The sequence below is a fragment of the Mesoplodon mirus genome, assembly GCF_964341445.2.
Source record: "Mesoplodon mirus genome assembly, chromosome: 18".
In the NCBI taxonomy this organism is placed as follows: domain Eukaryota; kingdom Metazoa; phylum Chordata; class Mammalia; order Artiodactyla; family Ziphiidae; genus Mesoplodon; species Mesoplodon mirus.
Window position 1 is genome coordinate 54,778,562 of NC_138994.1, and position 17,126 is coordinate 54,795,687.

General features: G+C 43.5%; 1 long non-coding RNA gene across 1 annotated transcript; it reads left to right on the forward strand.

The window, feature by feature from the left end:
- Positions 1-1,001: 1,001 nt before the first annotated feature.
- LOC309793117 lies at positions 1,002-8,687 on the forward strand. The gene is made up of 3 exons (XR_014291884.1): positions 1,002-1,061; positions 5,007-5,137; positions 8,512-8,687. It is a non-coding gene; the product is annotated as an uncharacterized lncRNA (long non-coding RNA).
- The last annotated feature ends 8,439 nt before the right edge of the window (positions 8,688-17,126 follow it).

The window sequence follows — 17,126 nt, forward strand, 5'->3', positions numbered from 1 at the left end:
TTTTACTTCTAAAATACTTAATGTTAGCTATTAGAATTAAAAGGCAATACAATTATATTTAATAAGTATCAAAATTTTAAAGGGAAATTACTTATATAAAGCCAAAATGTGTATTGGGTTTTGAAAATTTAGTTAAATCTTGTTAACTATTTTTATTTTTTAAATGAAGGGGGTCAATAGGTAAAATGAAAAAAAATCTATGCATTTACCAAACAGATAGAACTTTTCCAAGTTCAAAATACCAATGTGGTGCAAAGCCATCCCCAGGTCGATGTTCTGGCTGCAGTGCATCCCATCTAAAGGGTGCCTGCTATTTCTTCCTCTCCTTAGATTATTTTGCTTATTAAAGTCTGGTGTTCCCAGGGGATCTAAGTGATGGTGGGAACAAAAGCAAACAAGATGCCTTTGCAAACATTCCCTGTTCTTTTGACCTTCGAGGGACCCGCTAGGAAATGGAAAGGCTTGCTCGGCTTCCTGAGAAAACTGTAGCAAAAGGAATTTTCAACAGGTTATTATTTTTGGGAACTGTTCAGATTTCTCTAAACCCATTTTTCCCCCCTAACAGAACAGGAGTAAAGAAATCCAAAGATTATCTTGAAAATAGAGGCAATGCTACCCTGTCTCCCTGTGTGCTATAGCAGTTGGGTTTTGATAGTATATTTATGTGAGTAGGCCCTTTCTCCAGACATGATCAAGACTCAAAATGTTATGAGTATCTGATTTAAACTTAAAGAGCTTTTCTATGAATTAGGGAAAAAAAGAAAGAAATTATTGGTACTTTTGGATAAGATGGTGACTTTGAAGGCTAACATCTAATTCCATACCACCTTGCAACCCCAGTTCCTGAAAGAAAGGAATAAAACACAAGTAAAAGAGCATCAGTAACAGAGCTAGAAAAGGATATCATTGAAGAATTTCTACTAGACTACAGCAGATAGTCTGCATTGAAGGAGAAACACCTTGACCTTGACTCTTTTTCCCTTCAGGAAGCAGAGTCCTGCAATAAATGGCGATCCTGGATCCCACTGACTCTCCTAATTAGAAGGAACAGAAAATGAAAGGTAAAAATGGGCCCTAAGTCATCACTCCACTTGCAATCTCTTTTACCTTTAAAAAACAGTTGTGTGTGAGGCCCAAGGTTACAAGTGACTATCTCATAAAGAAGGTGGAGGGAGTGCCTTCCTGAGTTGGTGGCCACAACAATAGGCTAGATTCTACCTGGGACCTAGGGCCCCCAGGCTTGTCACACACCCATCAGAGAAAGCTGGCAGAGGTGCACCATCAAACACCTAGAATCAAAATCTCTGCCCATCAGTTTATAGCCCTGGAGCCCTTCCTTCTACCCTTAGGCTGAGGATCAAAGAGACTTTCAAATTAAGAAGATCCTCAAAGCTGCATCTGGGAGAGGTGGGGAGGAGGGGGGAGATAGTGATGGGATCCCAAGAGAATCACTTTACTCATTTCAGGGCCTTATAGGACATTTAGATAAATCTCTCAATTTTCAAAGCTCAAAAGGTAGAAAAAAACCAACATGGGAACCATGAAAACCTCTTGTATCATAAAGGGAAGGGAACATAGCACTCATGAGGAAAACCACGCTGTTGAGTAAGGTGAAGCGTAGTGTGCTGAGGAGAACGAAATATTCCTTTATGCGCTGAATACATAATTTCTCACAGGGGGTGAAATGTCTTTGTTCAAGAACATATCTCGCAGAGCATGACTGGCTTTGAAGAGGAAGTCTTCTAGGTATAGCCAAGATGGCTGGTGAACAAGAAGATGGAGAGATAAGAAAATGAACCTGAATTGGGAGGGGTTGGAGCAGATCAGAAGGGGCATGATGTGGGGAGAGTCTGAGGAGAAGGGCTAGAAGTTCAACAAGCTGAGGGAAAAGTAGGCCCTGAGCAGAGAAGAGAAATCTGGAGTAAAGTTGAGAAGACAACCCCATTTATGTCCCAATGTTGCAGTCTGGAGCATCCTGACCCAGTAAGAAATGGGCATCTCTCTTAGCAGAAGAAAACTTTAAACTTGACTCCCCAGAACTGTGTAGTCCAAGATGGTAGCCGCTAACCACACGTGGCTATTTACATTTAAATTAAGTAAAATTTAATAAAATTAAAAATTCAATGCCTCAGTCACACCAGCCACATTTCAAGGACTCAATAGCCAGACATGGCTAGTGGCTTCCATATCGATGGCTTAGATATGAAACATTTCCAGCATCACAGAAAATTCTGCTGGGATAGCCGTGGTCTAGAAAATCCCTTATGCTCTCCCACCTGATAGAAATTAAAACAAAGGAAGCTAATTCTTTGGGTAACTATGTTAACCGGTGCAGAGATTATAAACATTCCTCTTCCTGGCGGGACACAGGGAAATTCCTTTGCCTTAAACTTTCTGTACTTAGTTGACTTTGGATGTTTAGGGGTTTTTATCAGAACTTGTTTTAGGAAGGAAGACTAGAATTTTTTTTTTTTAATCTTCTATCTGACTAAGTCAGAGAGAATTCTTTGCCAAAATTCTTTGCTACTTCCTTTTCTTTCTTTCTTTTTTTTTTTTTTTTGGACGTGCTGCATTGTGAGGCATGCAGGATCTTAGTTCCCCTGACCAGGGGTTGTACGCACACCCGCTGCAGTGGAAGCGCGGGGTCTTAACCACTGGACTGCCAGGGAAGTCCCCAATACTTCCAATTTTTAATCCAGTCTATTGTCTATTTGGAGATCCTAGGAATTGATTTGATGGAGTTGTTTTCTGGGTCAACAGGGGTCACAGTATTTTCTCAGGCCTCCTGCCTACTAGTTACTTCTCTAGGATGCCAAGAAGCTTGTTTCTTGTTTATTAGATACTGTGTTTAACCTATCAGCTTGACAAAGATCAATAGCACACGTTATATGTTGATGTTGGAATTAAGTACAATTTGTTACAACCATTATAGAGAGTGATATGGTAATCTCTATCAAAATTACCAATGGGCTTCCCTGGTGGCGCAGTGGTTGAGAGTCTGCCTGCCGATGCAGGGGACACGGGTTCGTGCTCCGGTGCAGGAAGATCCCACATGCCGCGGAGCAGCTAGGCCCGTGAGCCGTGGCCGCTGAGCCTGCACGTCCGGAGCCTGTGCCCCGCAACGGGAGAGGCCACAACAGTGAGAGGCCCGCGTATCGCAAAAAAAAAAAAAAAAAAAAAAAAATTACCAATGCACCTGCCCTTTGACTCAGCAATTCCCCTTCATGAATTTATCCTACAGATATATTCATGAGGCATAAAATGATATATGCCCCAGGTTATTCATTGTCATACTGTTTAGAAGCCTGGGAACAACCTAAATGTCCAAAAATAGAGGACTGCTTAAGTAGGTTATACTATCCATATAACAGAATATTATGAAGCCATACAAAAAGATGAAAAAGCTCTTTATGTAGTAGTTGCGAACAATTTCCAAGATATATTGTTAGGTGAAAAATAACCTGCCATCATTTGCGTTTTTTTTAAAAAAAGGGGGTGGTGTAGGGGAAGGATATGTGTAATTTCTATATGTGTATAGACTGTCTCTGGAAGATAAGGGAAATAAGGGGCTGCTGGGGAAGGGGATGGTGGGAAGGAAACTTTAATGTCCAAATAGACTAAATGTCCTATGGTACCTTTTGAGTGTTGTACTATGTGGACCAATTGCCTGTCAAAAATACATATTTTTAAAAAGAGAAAATTGAGTTTTCCAAAGGGCTCCTTCACCTTAAATCTTTCTTTCACAGTTTTTGTTAACCGATGAATATGAGTTTAGAATTAGAAAAATAGCTTGTGTGTCTGGTAACATGGCAGACTAGCTAACAACTGACTCTCCCACTGAGCAGTCAATTACCACAATGAAATAGTAACCGTATCATCTGGAAAGTATCTGTGAACTGTCCAGAGAGCTAGAAATCCTCAGGCTAGGAGCAGAGAAAAGCACTGAAGGCAGCTTTGACCTTGAGGGCTTTGCCAGATCTGGTGAACTTGACTGACTTCTTGACCTAGCGAGGCTCTGGGGCCTGCAGAATGTGAGGATTTTAGTAAGGGAGCCCCTCACAAATACGGGGTCCCAAATGTCCACACCCTCATGGTAAAGATGAATTAAAAATGCCACCCTGCCCCCAGCAGTCTACAAGGAAAATAGCCTGTCTTAAATCTTGGCACTGAGAACAGTGGGGAACTCCTTCCCTAAGCCCACCCCCAAGAAATCTGAAACCCAAGCTGGTTCTCACCCAGGGATGCAGCCTGAACTTTAAAACCCCAAACTGAGGATGTACAGTGGTCTTTGGCAGACAGTGTTCTCCAGTGCCCGACAGAAACAAGCACAGATTCTTTCTGAAAAAAAAACCACTTTTAGGTTTGGGCTCAAAGAATTTCTGTAGATAAATTAGAAGAAAATTGAGAAAAATCAATAAACACATAAGGAAACAAGGCATCGCAAATGGTAGCCTACAGGACACAAATGCAGAATCAGACTTGTAAAAACACCTGATATTGACATTATCAGAGCTGGGACATTCAAAATGAGACACTTAAAAGTCTGAGTAATGAGCAAGGGCTGTTGAAAATGAACAAAACAGAACTCGTAGAAGTAAAATAGATTTACTTTATGCAGATAAAATCTCCAATGGAAGAGTTTGTCCTCAAAAAGCCCATAAAGCATGTGCAATGCCCACCAGAGACCTGTGTGTGGCAAGCATTGTTAATTGCTTACCCAACAGACCTCAGCTTTAATTGGGTATCAGGTGGTGGTAGCTTCAAGGGAGGTTGGCCTCCTCTCAAGCCCCAGGGGCTGAATCCTGATTGGTCAGATTCTAAGCAAATCACAGTTGTCTGCTCCCTTTGCCTGTCATTGATAGGCAAGGGTATGTGAAGTCATTATAGGCATTAAGATGTGAGAGAAAGTCTGCTGGGGACTTTTGGGAAAGTCCTAAAAAAGAGGACTTTGCTCCTAAAGAGAGGTGAATTAGACGTTTTCTAATGCTAGGCATTGATATCTGCAGTGTGAAGCACAGAGCTGCAGCAGCCATCTTAGGACCATGAGGGGAGCTGACCTATGACATTGAAGGGGACAGGCCAGTACACTGAAGATGAAATGGCAAGAACTTAAGTCCTTGATGACCCAATTTGACTGGTAAGTTCACCAACTCTGAAGCCACCTGACTTCCAGAATTCTTGTTCTGTGAATATACTTTTCATTATTGTTGAAGCCATTTTGAGTTGAGCTTTCAGTGAGATCAGGAAGCTTCCTGACCGACCCACCAGGCGCTCACACTGCAACACACACCTAGGGCAGCAGGTCAAATCCAGACAAGGGCAGCAGGGACTAAATTCACAGCCAGCTGGCTGCTCACCTGGAGCTTCTTGGAAAACTGTGATTGGCCTCCTACCAGCTTCCTGAGCACAAGGGTCCAGGGGCAATGGAATGTGTTTTGGCACTTAAGACTGAAGAAAAGTACCTGTTTTACACCAAGAGTCCAGCTTTGACGTCATTGATTTAGCTACTCATTATAAGTCTGTAGACACTAGGTTAGATGTAAGGACAAACAGAGGTGTAGAACAAACACAGTGTGTCTTCTGAGTCCCCTCCCTTCCACACTCACCAATCGCCTTTATGGTGCCATACCCACCCCTCTCTGCGGTTAGAGGCGCCTCTCCCTGACTTTTTCACAGGAGATAGAATGATGCTCCATCTGAGAGTTTGTGTATGGGCTAGATCCAACCCAGCGTGGACCTTAAAAACTAAGGAATCAGGCTGAACTCTCAGACAGCCCCATCCTGCATTGGGGTGAACTCTCTTCCCTAGCCCTATCCTTCTGTTCAACACGTCCACTCTGAACCTAAAGGTGGGCTGGAATCAAACTCCCCTATAGGAATTCATGGATTCATCCAAAAGCCATTCATTATAAAGGCACAGGAGTTCACCATGCTCTGTTATGCCTCTATGATCTTGCACACGCTATTAACTCTCCTTGTTCACCTGACAAGCTCATACTCACTCTTCAAGACCAGGTTGAACATCATCTCCTCCGTGAAGCTACCGTAATTCCCAATCTCCCTTCTCACCAGTACCCCTTCTTGACAAAGGGAATTGCCCCTTCCTCCACACTCCCAGCATGCTTTGGACAATGTCTGTTCACTCAGCATTGAAAAATCTTTTGTTTGTGTCCATTTCTCCCTCCATGACTTACTCATCTTTGTTTCTCTATTTGTGACATATAAGAAATCCTTATTAAATGTTTATTGAAATGAAATGAGAAGGCCTGAAATAATGAAAGCTCTTCTAGATCATGATGTCCGTTGCACAGTGGAATGTCCCATAGCCTCTATTCTGCTGTTGCCTGCAGAGTCATTTCCCCTTGGGGATGTGAACTTGAGGTAGTAGAACATTTCTGTTTCCTTCCATTCAAGGAAGGCACAGAAACACACAAAGGAAATATCTTTACTGAGATTGAACAGATTCTTTTAAAGTTGCTATTTGTATCTCCTGGATTCCAGGGGTCTCTAGGGCTCCCATAATGTTGCACCAGATTGCAAACACTTTAACATCCTGATAAACCCATCTATTTGTATTCTTTATTCAAACATGTTACTACTCTAGTGTAAGAATGCATATGACTGAGAAAACAGTACTTTCAAAAAGATTAAAATAAGACCCCCCACTAGAATATGTAAAGAACTCTTACAATCTACAATAAAAAAAATTACCCAGTTAAAAGTGGATAAAGGCTCTGAATAGACATTTCTCCAAAAAAGATATACAAATGGCTAATAAGCTTATGAAAAGCTGCTCAACATTATTATTCATCAAGGAAATGCAAATCAAAACTACAATGAGATACTATTTCATACTCACTAGGAGGGCTATAATAGAAAAAACAGATAATAACAAGTGTTGGTGAGGATGTTGAGAAATTGGAGCACTCATATACTATTGGTGGGAATGTAAAATGGTACAGCCACTTTGGAAAATAGTTTGGAATTCCTCCAAAAGTTAAACATAGAGTTACCATATGAACCAGCAATTCCACTCCTAGATATATACCCAAGAGAAAGGAAAACATGTGTCCACACAAAAACTTGTACATGAATGTTCATAGCAGCATTATTCATAATAGCCAAAAAGTAGAAACAGCCCCAAAGCCCATCAACTGATGAACGGATAAACAAAATGCAATACATGCATAGAAAGGAATATGATTTGGCAATAAAGCAGTGATTCATGCTACAATATGGATGAACCTTGAAAACATCATGAAACTGCATATTATAGGATTCTATTTAAATGAAATTTTTCAGAATAGGCAAATTCATAGAGACAGGAAGTACATTCGCAGTTGCCTGGGACTAGAGGGGTGGGGATGGGAAGGGGAGAGTGACTGCTGGTGGGCATGGTGTTTCTTTTTTGGATGATGACATTGTTACAATGGTTGCACAATTTTATTTTTATTTTTATTTTTTTTTGGCCATGCTTGGAAGCTTGCAGGATCTTAGTTCCCTGACCGGGGATTGAAACCAGGCCCTCAGCAGTGAAAGCACGTAGTCCTAACCACTGGACCGCCAGGGAATTCCCCACAATTCTTGAATATAGTAAAAACCACTGAGTTGTACACCTCAAATGGGTGAATTGCATGGCATATGAATATGTCATTAAAGCTGTTTTATTTATTAGATAGATAGATAGATGATAGATAGATAGATAGGTGATAGATAGGTGATAGATAGATAGATAGATAGATAGATAGATAGATAGATGATAGATAGATAGATAGGTGATAAACCAACCCCAAACAGAGGCAGCAACCTGCCTTCTTCCTGTTTCCATGGCAGGGAGTTCTGACCTGTTTGTCTTTAATCCGTTTATCTCCCTGTTGACTGGGATCCACCCAGCCAGCAAACTCATGTTTGCTCTGTGGTAACATCCCTAGGATGTGCCCGACTTTTCTCTGCAGTCCTTGCCAGCTAGGTCAGTGTCGGGGAGGCAAACAGCCAGGGCTGGCCCTGTGGCAAATGTGTGACAATACAAGGGCGTGAGAAGCAGTCAGAGAGCCCCCTACAGGCTCCCTTGGAGAGCGTGCTGGAGTCCTTTCTTCCAGTTGAACCTCCTGTTGCTGAGCCAGGAGGTGAAGCCAGATACCAGTGTGTGGGACTGGAAATAGGAAAGCACTTCCCCAGGGCAGGGACAGGCTCTGGGGGCTCATTACAGTGAAAAGGAAGACAACACACATGACCAAGCACTGCCCAGCTAGGACTCTGTGCTATTTGCTTTACATACTGATCTCACTTAATTCTTCCAATGACCCTGTGAGGTGTGAAGGAGGGACTTTTTAAATTCCTGCTTTACAAATGACGGAACTCAAGTTCAAAGAGGTTAAGTAACTTGACTAAAGTTGTATGACTAGAAGTATGTGAGCCAGGTTCTGCTCTTAAAAAAAAAAAAAGATTCCGACTAGCTTATACATCCCACAACAGAGGACTGGTTTAATTAATTATCCTTCATTTATACAGTGGGACACTATACAGATGTGAAAAAGAAGTAGACTTTCAGGCTTCCCTTGTGGCGTAGTGGTTAAGAATCCGCCTGCCAATGCAGGGGACACAGGTTCGAACCCTGATCCGGGAGGATCCCACATGCCGCGGAGCAACTAAGGCCGTGCACCACAACTACTGAGCCTATGCTCTAGAGCCCGCAAGCCACAACTACTGAGCCCAAGTGCCACAACTACAAAGCCCGTGCACCTAGAGCCCATGCTCCGCAACAAGAGTAGCCACCGCAGTGAGAAGCCCGCGCACCGCAACGAAGAGTAGCCCCCCCTCGCCACAACTAGAGAAAGCCCTCACTCAGCAACAAAGATTCGATGTAGCCAAAAATAAATAAAAATAAAAATAAATACATTTATTAAAAAAAAAGAAGTAGACATGCATTAAATAATAATGTGGAATGATCACCATGATGTATTTTTAAGTGAGAAAGGCAAGGTACAGAATGGTATATGTAGTATTCTACCATTTGTCTAAAGGAGGGAAGCAAAGATACATATATTTATAATTGCTTGTTTCTGAATAAAATAACTCTGAAAGGACATATAAGAGGCTAGTGATATTGTTTGCTTCTGGGGAAGGTATGATTGTCAGGCTCCAAGATCCCACCCCCCCAGATTCTAGCCTTCTGATAGTCACATCCTGTATGGGCTATTTTGGGCTGACTTGTTAGTCACACCAATAGGACATCACAGAAATGATGGTGTGTGACTTCCAAGACTAGGGCATAAGACATTGTGGATTCTGTCTTCTTCTCTCTTGGATAATTCATTGACATGTCATAAGGATACTCAAGCTGCCCTATGGAGAGGTCCAGGTAGAGAAGAACTGAGGCCTCCTGCCAACAACCATGGGAGTGACCCATCTTGGAAGAGGATCCTCCAGCTCCAGTCAGGCTTTCAGATGACTGCAGCCCCAGCTGACATTTGACTATGGCTTCATGAGAGACCCAGAGACAGAACCAGCAGCTAAGATGTGCCCAAATTCCTGACCCACTGAAAGTACATGAACTAATAAATATTTGCTGTTTTTTTTTTAAGCTGCTAAGTTTTGGGTTAATTTGTAATGCAGCGTTAGGTAACTAATATAGATTTGGGGGCTGCTATAACAAATATCTAAAAATGTGGAAGTGCTTTGGAACAGGGCAGTGGGCAGAAGCTGGAAGGACTTTGAGGGGAGAGTTTGTGAAAGCTCAAGGTACCTTGAACAAGACTATTTATACAAACCCAGTGGTATTTGGAGAAAATGTGGACTTATAGGAAAATGTTACTGGAAACTGGGGGATATGGAATCCAGTTAGGGGACTGGAGGGCTAGGGGATGGGAGTGGGAAAGAGACTTTTCACTTTGAACCTTTTGAATATTTAATGTAGTACCTATATAAAAAAATAAACTGATAATATTTAAATAATAATTTTTAAAATGAGGCTTAGGGGCTTCCCTGGTGGCGCAGTGGTTGCGAGTCCGCCTGCCGATGCAGGGGACGCGGGTTCGTGCCCCGGTCTGGGAGGATCCCACATGCCGCGGAGCGGCTGGGCCCGTGAGCCATGGCCGCTGAGCCTGTGCGTCCGGGGCCTGTGCTCCGCAACTGGAGAGGCCACAGCAGTGAGAAGCCCGCGTACCGCAAAAAAAAAAAAAAAAAAAAAAAAAAAAATGAGGCTTAGAATGTGATCTCCATAATTCAAGGTGACTTCTAGGATCTCTGGTCACTGCTGCCCCTTTCCCTACTATGATTCACAGGCCACCACAGCTCTGAATGGTCCCATTTTCAGGAGGACTAGAAAGGTCCAAGTGTCCCTGTCCCCAAAGGCCATGGTCAGTGTTCTCCCAGTGTACTTCAGGGGATGGAGGGAGCTTTGGGATATTTGGATTTGTTCCTTAAATGTCTTTCCTTTCCTCTTTTTCATCTCTTTTTTGTTGTTGTTCTACTTTCTGGAAGATTTTCTTGATTTCACTTCCAATTATTCTTTGGACTGTTTTATTTCTCCATCATATGGTCAATTTTCAAGGACTTTTACCTGTTCTCTGTTCCTTTTTTGGAGCTTCCTAATCTCATTGTATGATTATAAGATCTTCCCTTACCTAGCTGAGATATTAATTAAAACTTTTAATTATTGGTCTCTTTTCTGTGTTGTCTCTGTTTCTCAGAGATCCTTTTTTCTCTTTTTTCCCCTTCATTTTGTTTGCCTTTTCTCCTTTACAGCTTGAGGTGTCTAAAAACATCTGGTATGCACTGGTTCCCTGCTTATATTTAAAAATGAGGCTTTAAAAGTCTCACTGGAAACTACATGTGGGAACAGGCTTTGTTCACTGAAGGTGGCTCCTTAGCCTGATGGGGAAGGAGATGATTTTTTTCTTACCAAGCTCCCTAATGTCCTCATATAAAGGGTTTTTCTCTGGGGATTTTTGGTTTCCCAGAGGAAAATCCCTAATATACTACCTAAGATGTAACAACCTGGTTACAGGCGTTCTGGGAGCAGACAAGAATGGGGAAGAAGGGGAAGCTGAGGGTCCAACCGTTTGTCAAGTATTTGATCCCCTTGTGTTCAGTCCTATGCTTCCATCCTTGCCCTCTCCTCTTCCTGGAGCCCTTTAAATTAACTTAGTCTACATTTTGGGGATGGGGGTGGTCTTACAGATTTTGCATTAATTCCCCTGTGTTCACTCTCAGCCAGACCTTCCCTTGTAATTGTAGCCTTGACCTCTTAGGGGTTTAGGGGGAAATCCCCCTATTCTCACCAATCTCCCCTCTGCAAGCATTTTAGTTTCTATTTTCTTCTGCTCTGCTAGATCTTTTATCACTCTCCTACCTTCCCCAAAACATCTTGAAATTTCTTATGTCTTCTCTCCTATTCTCTTTGTCCTAAGGCTTTTTTTAAAAAAAAAAAACTTATTTACATATTTATTTAGGCTGCTCCAGGACTTCGCTGTGGCATGCGGGATCTAGTTACCTGACCAGGGATCGAACCCGGGCCCCCTGCTTCGGGAGCTCGGAGTCTTACCCACTGGACCACCAGGGAAGTCCTTTTTTTTTTTTTTTTTAATTCCTTTACTAATGTTTAAGTTGTGTCTCTGTAAGAAGATAAGAAAATCTCCTATAATCCATCTGCTCTGTTTAACTGGACATAGCTCACATTTTCCTAAAATGCGGTACAGACCCAACAAAACACACCTGTGTGCAGGATTCAGCTCATCACCAGTTTCAAGCAAGATATTGCCAGTGTGGGCTCCAATAAGTGGGTCAAAGCTAGCTGCCAGCCAGATAAAGATCTTACCTGGATGGGGATGCAGAGCCTAGGGATTTGGGGAAACGCTGAGGTAGAGCGATAACACCCTAAAAGGATTAACAACTGAACATTAAATTCAACTATGCTAATATGGCAACTGCCATCTGATTGGGTTTATCTGGTGTCTGGTATTGACCTGGAGTGTCAGGTTTTTTGGCTTCTTGTCTAATTAGACAGATATTTAACTGGGTATGTAAATGTCCTTTCTTTTGTCATTAAGAATATTTCTTGATTGGGAAAATAACTGATAAGTATGGTGATATGATTTCTATGTAGATAAGCAGTTTCCTTTATACTAAGCACAGGAATATGAGAATACCAAGGAAACTACAGCATTCATAAGGCATACTGATTGGACATTAGTTAAACTTATTTTTTATTATTATTTTTTTAATTTATTTTTATTTTTAATTAATTTATTTATTTTTAGCTGTGTTGGGTCTTCGTTGCTGCATGCGGGCTTTCCTCTAGTTGCTGTGAGCAGGGGCTACTCTTCGTTGCAGTGCGCATTGCGGTGGCTTCTCTTGTTGCAGAGCACGGGCTCTAGGTGCACAGGCTGTAGGTGCACAGGCTTTAGTAATTGTGGCATGAGAGCTCAGCAGTTGTGGCTCACGGGCTGTAGAGCGCAGATTCAGTAGTTGTGGCACATGGGCTTTGTTGCTCCTCGGCATGTGGGATCTTCCCGGACCAGGGCTCGAACTCGTGTCTCCTGCATTGGCAGGCGGATTCTTAACCACTGCGCCACCAGGGAAGTCCAGCCATTTCCACTTTTTGACAGCTCTTCTACATTCAAAATGAAGAAGTGCCAAAATAGAGAGTGTCAGGCAGAAAAGCTTTAGGCTACCAATTACCTAAAACCTGATTTATTGTTCAAGAAATGAGTTTGTTTCCTAGCATAGTGAGAAGTCCGGAGATGATGTTGGTATTGGTTCCACTGGACCCCAAGCAATTTCTATCTTTCTCATTCATCGTCTCTAACAAGCTAGCTTTGGGACCTATGTACCACCTCCTACCCCTAAGATGGTCACTATAGTTCCAAGCATCATGGCCTCATTCAAGATAAGAATGAGGGTGAATGGGGGTAGCACCAGCAGCTTTGGTCCCATTGTCAAGGAAGCAAAAGTTTTCCCAGAAGCTCTCAGGGTTCTTCAGCTTCTACTTTATTGGCCAGAACTATGTCACATAGCACTCTCAGCTGCAAGAAATTCTGGGAAAGAGAGTATTTCCCCACCCAGACTATATGATGGAAGAGGCCAAGGAGAAGGGAATTGGGAATTGGTATTAGATTAGTCAACCTGCAGGGTCTGATGCCTTGGCTTACAAAAATTGCAGCCTATTTTTTTTTAATTTCATTTATTTTTGGCTGTGTTGGGTCTTCGTTGCTGCACGTGGGCTGTCTCCAGTTGAGGTGAGCGGGGGCTACTCTTTGTTGCGGTGCGCGGGCTTCTTATTTCGGTGGCTTCTCTTGCTGCAGAGCATGGGCTGTAGGCACGCAGGCTTCAGTAGTTGTGGCATGTGGGCTCAGTAGTTGCGGCACACGGGCTTAGTCGCTCCGTGGCGTATGGGATCTTCCTGCACCAGGGATTGAACCCCTGTCCCCTGAACTGGCAGGAGGATTCCTAACCACTGTGCCACCAGAGAAGCCCTGCAGCCTATTTTTAATGTTGCCATTTACCAAATTATTTTAGCTCTCTATACTGATACAGGTATATAGGAAATGAGCTATAATTGTGCCACGCTTGGAAGGCAATTAGAAATTTATATTTTAAATATTTCATATGAAGTGCCTTGCTGGCAGTGTGGTCCAGAATGAGAAACAAATTTAAAGACTTCTTTCAATGCTATCAGTGAATTTCTGTGACTCTGTATAAATTGAATTCCAGAGAACTGACCAAGTCTAAAATCGAGGTATCTTGATTTAGTGATGTAGATTTAGGTGAACTAGGCAATGACCAACTTCCTAATACCATCCCCAGAATTAGACCACCACCCACCCCACTGCATCCCGCCCCGCTCCCCGCACCTGGTCAGAAATGCTGAAAGCCCTGAGCCTTGCTCCAGGGCTGGCTCCTTTACAGCTGTGCTTGCAGCTGGACAGCTGGCCAGAGACCCCACTGGAAGGAAAGCAGGAGGCGGGGCTTAGGCAGCCCTCCACGGCCTGCCCCCTCCTCCTTCTAAGAGAGGTTTGTGAGAGGGAGAGAAGCCAGGAGGGTGTGACAAGTGGAAAGGAGTCTTTCCCCGACCCCTCCCAACTTATCCAGATTGTACCATTTCCCTTTCTTCCTCGAGGTTGATACTCTTCTTCATATTACAGGAGATATGTAAACTACAGTCCAGCTCCTGCCTGGCATTCAAAGAAAGCGAGTGTTCGTCATGCATTAGCCTCTTCCTCCCCCTCCCCGGTCAAATGATCTCTCAACCAAGGTTGGGAGAAATGAACCTTCCCTTCCTCCCGGAACATATTAAGGACTTCATTTCTCCTTGGGATTGCTCAATTTCCCTTCCTGTGTTTGCAGTTTCCCCCAGCATGTGACTTGCATTTGGCAACTCTTGTCCTGGGGTGTTGGGGACGGTGGAGTTATGCCTCTCACACCACGTTTCTGTACCACGAACTCAAATTACACTTTTTGGCTAGACCCACGTGTCCCCTGTCCCTGCCGAGGGCTCTCCTCTCCCCAGCCGCCAGCTCCAGGACCTGTCTTCCTTGTGCACCAGCTCAAGTAGCTGGAGGACGTTTCTCTCTCCCTCCCTCTCTCTCTCTCTCCCCCTTTTTTTTTTGGCCCCAGCACTTCCTATGTTTCAGTGGGGGAGAGTGTAGCAGACCTGGATTCCTGGTGTTGAGGGGGCATGGCACACATGAAGCTTCTATCTGGGGTGATGTTTCTGACTGTGTAGCTTTGAGCCTAGTTCTCAAGCATCTGGATGGTTCTGTGAACTGCCCATTAACCTTTTGAGACATTTTCTGCTTAATTCAGTCATTCCATTTCTATGGATTCCAGCTGGGAACCATGACAGTCAGTAGTAGTTGAGTCCCTGACCTGATCTTCCAAGCCTGACTTTCTCATCAGTTCCCACTTGAAGTAAGAGAAGGGACCCAGACTGTGTGTCAGGGAAGGATATTAACATACTCACATTGTTCTTTTGTGTTGGGGGAGGCCGTGCTGTGGAAACTGCACTCAACCCAGAGTTGGAACCACATGCTTTAGTCTTCATTTTGTCAAAACTAACCCGGTGACCTTAGGCAAGTCATTTTGCCTCCATGGGTTTCCTCATTTATCAGATGGTCTACGTGAAGATGCAGATCAAAAGATGCCACATTTCCACGTGGGTCCTGTTCTTGGAGCCTAAGTTTCATCACAGTGGCTCCACTTAATGGAGTATTTTTGTTTTTCCTGTAATAACTTGTAACTATAGTTCAAGCAAAAAAGCTTGATGCATGGTTAATTTTATTGCCCTGTGCCAGTCCTGGTTTCCAACCCCAGACTCAGCTGTATCCCAGCTTTAAAAGCCCAAGAGCTGGGCTTCCCTGGTGGTGCAGTGGTTGAGAGTCCGTCTGCCGATGCAGGGGACACGGGTTCGTGCCCCGGTCCAGGAAGATCCCTCATGCCGCGGAGCAGCTGGGCCCGTGAGCTATGGCCGCTGAGCCTGTGCATCCAGAGCCTGTGCTCCGCAACAGGAGAGGCCACAACAGTGAGAGGCCCGCGTACCGCAAAAAAAAAAAAAAAAAAAGCCCAAGAGCTGGAACTCTACAAAACAAGGATTAAAATGTGTGTATTCAAGCTATTTATAGGGACTGGGTCTGGGAAGCGTGTCTTCATTCTACTTATGGGTGGCATCGTCTTTACTTACAGATGGTGATGGTTTATGAAATCAGCTATGAAATCAGCCCGGGCTTGGGCCTTGAATCCTGGCTCTGAGTGGCCTTGAGTGAGGACCATACAGGTTCCCACATACTGCTCCATGCTGCCAGCTAATGGGTTGGGACTGACTTACCGTCCCAAGAAGGCTGTGTTTCTCAGGAGCAGGAACAATGTCTTAAATGTATTTCATGTCCCCTCTTACCTCTCTCACTTCGACTTTTATATACCTATGTATATGTGGAACATCTCTGGAAGACCACCCAAGAAACTGACAGCAGTGGGGGCCTCAGGGAAGACTGGAGCCAGGAGGAAGTGAGAGATTAACCCTTCACTGTACACTCGAGTATTTGACCATGAACATAATGTAATTACAGTATTTTTAAACTGCTTAATAGAGAAATAAGAAAACTCACATCTCCATTTTTATTTCATTTTACACAATAGTGTATTTGTTCAACCCCCCATTTGGGGGCATTCTGATTTCTCTGTCTGGTTAGGGGTTGTCGCTCACCTCTCTTCAACCTGGGAAGGCCTCCCAGAGGAGGTGGCTTCTGACGGATGAGTAGGAGCTAGTCAGGTGAGGGAAGGCATTCCAATCAGAAGGACCATTAATAAGGTGTGGGGCTTGTGAGAAAATGCAAGGAAGGTGGAATTGGTGGACATCAGCCTGAAGGGATGGGATAGGTCATTTAGGGCTCCTGAAGCATCCTGGCAACTTGAATCCCTGGACTTTATCCCCGACACAGTGAGAAGCCACTGAAAGGATTTTAGATTGGTGAGTGATACTGATCAACTGTATAAATCAGCAACTCAGATTATGAGCAGTTCCCATGGCTCGTTGGTAAGACAGCTGGATTCTCATCTCCTAGGACCCTCAGACTAATGGTGTGATCATGGGACCCTCACCAGAACATCAGGTTATACTACTTTTTGCGGGACTGTCAGTGTCTCTGCTATTTAGAGGCAGAGGGTCTTTAAAAGGTCAGTGTTACTGTCCTAGATGATAGCTGGGGTGATGTTCATGGGGGATTTCATGGAATCAGATTTTTAGTGATGGGGAAAACTTAGGAATCCAATTCAGTTCCAAATCCAAGTATTTTTGAGGAGCACTGGGGCTTCTGCAGACATGTTTAACATGAAAACCTTTTTCTGATCCTAAATGCCTTGAAATAAGTTAAAGACCACCTGTGTAATCTTAGAAGCTCAGATTCTGAGACATTGTCAGAGGGATCCAGTTCTTCCTACAAATGTTCTCTGAGCACTGACTGAGTCTATGGCAGCATGAAACCTGACAAGCAAATATCCCTGCCCTCTGTGAGGTCAGTCCAGCAAAATACAAGAGGATATGAGATAAATGGGATAATTTAAAACAGGAAGTTTTACTGTTGAACTCTGATATTAAAGTGAGAACAGAGAAGAAAACATTTGTATATCTT